The sequence below is a fragment of the Rhea pennata genome, unplaced genomic scaffold (assembly GCF_028389875.1).
Source record: "Rhea pennata isolate bPtePen1 unplaced genomic scaffold, bPtePen1.pri scaffold_31, whole genome shotgun sequence".
Lineage (NCBI taxonomy): Eukaryota > Metazoa > Chordata > Aves > Rheiformes > Rheidae > Rhea > Rhea pennata.
Window position 1 is genome coordinate 2,786,154 of NW_026907678.1, and position 6,347 is coordinate 2,792,500.

Genomic DNA, 6,347 nt, shown 5'->3' on the forward strand with positions numbered 1-6,347 from the left:
GTTTTCTCAGTCTGGTGTTCAGGCGTCTGGCCACACTAGTACAACAAATGTAAAACTGATGTAAGGCCTGAGCCAATCAACAAGGGAGTACATTTTTCATGCCAAGTCCTTTTCACCCCGGTGCTGTAGTCAGCAGGACGAGGAGCATAAATGCAGAAAATAGGTTTCTCTAAGCACCTTGGGACATTGTGCCCTTTGCAGGCAGGTTTCACTGCTGAAATTAATACAAAATCTTACGAGGAGACAAAACAAGGACCAAAACCAAGCTAGAATCTTATAGAACCCCCACTCCCCATGGCGGGGTGAACCCCGGGGTGCCGTGTGGGCCCTGGCTCATCCCCAGCTTGGCGTGGGCAGAGGGTGGCTGCTGGGTTTGGGGCATGTGGGTTGGGGGTTCCTGAGCCCATGGACTTTACTCTGGGGTGGCCGGGCCCACAGGAGCACTGAGGAGCAGCACCACAGGGGCTAGGCCCCGTCAACTCGGTGCCTGCTCTTGCCTCCTGGGTTGGGCCGGGGCTGGGACTGGAGCTGGGGCTTGGCCTCAGGCTCCCTGCTGGGTGCCACCACCCCTCAGCCACTGTTTTATCATAGCATGTGGCTTTTGTGAGTGGAAGGATCGTAGCTTTGCAAGCCCTGGGCCAGTGAGGGACCAGTGGCAGATGAATCCATCGTCTTTAAAGAGGAAAGATGCCCCAAAGGTGGAAAGGGGCCTGAGGGATCGGTGGTGGCCTGAATGCCCGCATTCCCTTCCTGCAGCTGGAGATGCCTGGACTCATGACAGGGAGACTGGCACCATTTCAGAGAAGGTTCTTCCGTGGTAGCTAACATCAGGATACCAATATAATGAATGCTGTTAGAGCTGTCGTTAAAGGAAGCTTTTGCTGTGTTGTAAGAGTGTTGCTCAGAAAGGCCCTGGGTAGCTGGGTGGGAGCTGATGCCTGTAAGCTGCCTTTGTGTATTTCAGAGGAGGGTGTGAGTTGAAAGAAAGGTGTCCAGAAAGGTGTGTGCTACCAGGTGGCCCTTTCACGGTGCTGAAAAGAGCAAGTGCTGGAGAAAGGCTGAGGCTGGGAGCTGGAGAAAAAGTAGATGAGAAAAAGCTCAGAGAGATGGAGTTTGTAAGCAAGAGGAGAGTCCCTTGGGAGAAGGTGTGAAGTATGCTGGCCTCTCCCTCCTTTGCCTTTTCCCCATCAGGAGCCGCTTTCTAAAAGGTGCAGCTGAGCTGGCAACAGCAAATGCCAAGCTGCATTCTCTTGCTGAAGCTGTTCAGGACATGCTGCAGTTGTGCCCTGAAATCTGCAAAATGGGGCTGCTGCTTTGAGTGAGGCAGGAGGAAAAGTGAGAAATAGCAGGGCTGGGAGCTTGTCAGAGCAGGCAAGGCACAAGAGTGTATGTGCGCTTGCCCCTACGTTCCCTGCCTCTGGCCCCAAGGTTGCTAACGGCTTCCCCCAGCTTGTCTTTCTTCAGGAAGCGGCAGGTGCTCCTTAAGTGTGGATGTGTGAGCAGTTCTAGTTTTTGGTCTGCCAGAGAGCTGCTCTTGTTGTTGCGACTTGTGATGTGTGAGGCGTTTGTGTTGAGTTGCGCTCTTGAGTGGCAGATCTGTGAGTACTGCGATGGCCAGTGTGCCAGGGAGAGGGGGAGGCTTTGTGTAGTGCATCTGAAGGGCCAGGAGTGATGTCTGAAGAAGACTAAAGTGTCCTGGTGCTCCTGCTGGGCTCGAGAGAGGCTGCTGGAAATGCCCGTGTTAGAGCTGGATTGTTTACTTTGCAAAACCTTGTAATTCCTTCGAATGAGTTTGGTTTTTTGTGAGGAAAGCCAGCCACTACCTCTGGTTTCTTCCGCCTGGACCTGCTTGTGCCTGTGGAGCAGGAGGGGACAGGCTCTAACACGGGAGATGCCTTCCCATAGAAGATGGGAGGATGCCCTTCTCCAAGGCCCTTCTCGTGGCTTCATTTCAGCTACAGCCCTCTGGTGGGGTCAGTGGAGGGCTTCTAGTTGGAGGTCCGTTAAAATGTCAGCTCTGCAACCTCCTACTGCACAGGTGCTTATGGGAATGGTGGTGGTGGTGCTGGATGATGCCTGTGTCTGCTTGGTTTAGACCGGGCGGGATGGTGTTGAGCTAGTTGACTTCAAGCATGGCATGACTTTCTCCTGCTCCTCAGGTATTGCTAGAGCTTGGGATTGTGTTGTTTCCTCATCCTCTCTCTGACCCCAGGGAGGGCCGAGCAGCTCGATTGTGGGTGAGGAGCGAATTTCCTGGGGATGGCCTGACCTGTCACTATTGGCTAGAGACAGGGTGTAGCTGCCCGGGTTGGTCTCCTCGTGAAGCTAGTGGAGAATAACTCTGCCAAATGCAGGTTTCTCAGTGAAATCCGTGGTCACTCTTGTGTCTTGGGAATCCTTGGGAAGTCTTTAGGTGGCATCACATGGAGGAGGGCCTACTTTCCCTTCCCCCAGTGTGTGAGAGAGGAAGTTAGGTACCACTTTGCTCCCATCCAGCTTCTTCTGCTCCTTCCCTTTCTTGCGGGCGAGACTGAAAAAGACAGCCTCCGAGCTAAAAATGTGACACTTTCTTGCATGGGTTTGTTTTTTCCCCCTGAGAAGCATCCCTGGAAAGGTGACTCACCTCCAGATCTTGACAAGCCCTCTGACTGGAGGCTCTTGTGCCCATCCCGGCATTGGGGTTACATGCACTCAGGCTCCTAAGCTATATTGCCAATGTGTGCTGTGTTCTGCTTTGTCAAAGAGGAGAGCTGACAGTAGCTCTCTGCTCTTCCTCTTTGCAGCTGCTGGGTGGAGACTGCCAGGGGCCGTGTTGCTCTCTGCTGAAAGCACTGTCGCCTTCTTGTTTCCAGGTTTGTGCATAAAGATGCAGCTTCAGGAAGGGCCTTTGCTGAGCAGGCCGAAAGAAAAGGTACTGTAACAACACACAGAGCAATCGCAGGGAGACACGTGACTCTGTATGCCTTCCCCTCATAGGCCTGTGTGTCTCCCATGCCAGAGAGACCTTCTCCAGTGGCCAGGCTGTCCCAGCTGGCCCCCATTTCAGAATGCAGATCTGAGAAAAGAATGACCCCAGAAGACACCAGGGAGCAACAGGGTCCTTCAGGAAGGGAAGGCCGAACAAGATGAGGAGTGTGAGAGGGCTGAGGACCTCATAGGAAAGCAGACTGGAAGGCTAGAGGAGTCCATGCTCTGTCCACAGAGGCCCATGCATGAGCAGGCCAGCATGTCCTTCCTGTGCAAACCACCCAAGTGGTGCAGGTGTGAAGAACTTTGCCATTTTGTCATTCGAGAGGAGGGCCTTGCTGTCAAGGGCATAATTTCCTGCAGTCATCTTCCTTTAATGAAGACCAGTGATGTGGAGGGGACAGGCAAAAAGACCAAGGCACGAGCCGGAGTGCATCAAATAGGCAGCCCAGATAGCTCAGTTGGTAGAGCGTGAGACTCTTAATCTCAGGGTTGTGGGTTCGAGCCCCACGTTGGGTGCTTGAGCTTTTCTTCAAGCTCAAGAGCGGTGTATCCCTATGATGTAAGAAGTGCAGCAAAAGGGGCAGGAGGCCTGAGTGGGTGAGCAAGGAGCTCTTGGCCAAATTCAGACAGAAGAAGAAAATACACAGAATGTGCAAGAGGGGACAGGCTCCTTGGGAGAATTATAGCAATATAGTCAGAGTACATAGAGATGCTGCGAGGAAGGCTAAGGCCCATTTGGAGTTGAGTCTTGCAAGGGATGTCAAGGAAGGGCTTCTTCAAATATATCAGCAGCAAGTGGAGGACTAGGGAAAATGTGGGCCTCCTACTCCATCAGGCATGGGCCCGGGTGACAAGGGATACAGAGAAGGCAGAATTAGTGAATGCCTTCTTTGCTTCAATCTTCACTGCTAAGGGCAGCCCTCAGGAATCCTGTAGCCTGGACGTGAGGGAGAAAGTCCAGAGAAGGGAAGACTTTCCTTTGGTTGAGGTGCAAAGGCTCAAAGACCTTCTGGGCATGCTGGACATCCACAGATCCATGGGCCCAGATGGGATGCACCCACAGGTACTGAGGGAGCTGGCAGATGTTGTTGCCAAGCCACCAAGCTGCTCTCCATCATCTTGGAAAGGTCCTGGAGAAGTGGAGAGGTGCCTGAGGACTGGAAGAAAGCCAATGTCACTCCAGTCTTCAAGAAGGGCAAGAAGGAGGACCCAGGCAACTATAGGCCAGTCAGCCTCACCTCCATCCTTAGAAACGGGGATGGAACAGCTCATTCTGGATGTCATCTCCAGACTGATGGAGGAAACTATGGTGATCAGGAGTAGCCAGCTTGGATTCACCAAGGGGAAATCCTGCTTAACCAACCTGATAGCCTTCTATGATAGACTGACTGGCTGGGTAGCTGAGGGCAGAGCAGTGCACGTTGTGTCCCTTGACTTCAGCAAGGCTTTTGACACTGTCTCCCATAACATCCTCCTAGAGAAGCTCAGCAAGTGTGGGTTAGATGAGTGTAGAGTGTGGTGGATTGAGAACTCATTGAAAAGCAGAGCTCAGAGGGTCGTCATCAGTGGCGTGGAGTCTAGTGGGAGGCTAGTGGCGTCCCCCAGGGCTCAGTACTGGCTCCCATCCTGTTCAACTTCTTCATCAATGACCTGGATGAGGGGACAGAGTGCCTCCTCAGCAAGTTTGCTGATGACACCAAGCTGGGAGGAGTGGCTGACACACCTGATGGATGTGCTGCCATTCATAGAGACCTGGACAGGCGGGAGATCTGGGCAGAGAGGAACCTCATGGGGTTCAACTAGGGCAAGTGCGGAATCCTGCACCTAGGGAGAAATACTCTAGGCACCAGCACAAGCTGGGGGCTGACCTTCTGGAGAGCAGCTCTGCAGAGAAAACCTGGGGGTGCTGGTGGATGACAGGTAGACCATGAGCCAGCAATGTGCCCTTGTGGCCAAGAAGGCCAATGGTCTCCTGGGGTGCATTAGGAAGAGTGTTGCCAGCAGGTCAAGGGAGGTGATCCTGCCCCTCTACTCAGCCCTGGGGAGGCCTCATCTGGAGGACTGTGTCCAGTTGTGGGCTCCCCAGTACAGGAGAGACATGGAGCTACTGGAGAGAGTCCAGTGTAGGGCTACAAAGATGATCAGAGGGCTGGAGCATCTGTCCTACGAGGAACGGCTGTGAGAGCTGGTCCTCTTCAGCCTGGGGAAGAGAAGACTGAGGGGAGATCTTCTCAATGTGTATAAGTACGTGAAGGGAGGATGTCGATGGGATGGGGCCAAACTCTTTTCAGTTGCCCCGTGTGATGGGACAAGAGGCAATGGGCAGAAATTGAAGCACAGGAAGTTCCGCCTGAAGGTGAGGGGGAATTTCTTCCCTGTGAGAGTGATGGAGCACTGGAACAGGTTGCCCAGAGAGGTGGTGGAGTTTCCTTCTCTGCAGATCTTCAAGGCCTGCCTGGACGCAACCCTGTCTAACATGCTCAAGGTGACCCTGCTGAGCAGGGAGGTTGGACTAGATGATCTGTAGAGGTCCCTTCCAACCTTACTGATTCTATGAGTGAGGTGAGACTCTTGTGGGCATGGCTTTGTGTCACCTGGGCATGTGCGAGGCAGCCCTTTTGCTGGTGATGTTGTCTGTAACAATGCTGAGAGGTTATGAGCACATGCTCCAAGGATGTGAGTTGTCTTTGGTGTGCAGGGAAGTGTGCAGCAGTTTTTCGTAAGACTCTCCCATGAGGCTTCATGTCTGTGTCCTTCTGATTTGCAGGTCTGCAGATGAGCAGTGCCTGAGCAAAGCCAAGCAAGAGGCTGCCAGCCAATCCGTTGAGCCCACCCAGAAAGAGAAGGCAAGAGAAGGCGGCTCTGGGGAGCAGAGGGGCTGAAGAGGTAAGGTAACAGCTGTCATGCTTTTGAGAATGTGGCCCTGGGTAAGCAGTGGGACAAGGCAATCCCCTTGTGCAATGTGTCCATTTAGGAAAGGGATGGGGGGTGGGGATCAAAGTGGGGAATCGGAAAGGTCCAAGGGCCTCCTTGGAAGTGTGCGCTCAGGTTACAGTCACCCAGGAATGGACAGGGTTGCCTGTCCTTCCTGTGGGATCCATCCCAGAGAAGATCTTGAGAAGACCTTCCTTGTCCTGTACTTCCAGAAGGTCTTGCTGGTGAGTGGGTCCTCTGCTGAGGCTCTCTTGTCCACTCCAAACAAGTGAGGAGGAGGTAACAGGAGAGAAGAGAGCGAAGGTGTGTGCTGGAGTGTATGGAGTGAGATGAGACTCTTGGGAAGTTGCTTTGGGTGCACCCTGTGTTCTTGCATGTGTGTGAGGGAGCTGTTTCCTTTTGCCCTGTTGCCTGTAGTAGTGCTGAGAGGTTGTGATCAGGTG

At 53.3% G+C, this 6,347-nt stretch overlaps 1 non-coding gene across 1 annotated transcript; it reads left to right on the forward strand.

The window, feature by feature from the left end:
* The first annotated feature begins 3,413 nt into the window (after positions 1–3,413).
* Positions 3,414–3,486, forward strand: TRNAK-CUU (transfer RNA lysine (anticodon CUU)). The gene has a single exon. It is a non-coding gene; the product is annotated as a tRNA-Lys (tRNA).
* Positions 3,487–6,347: the final 2,861 nt, after the last annotated feature.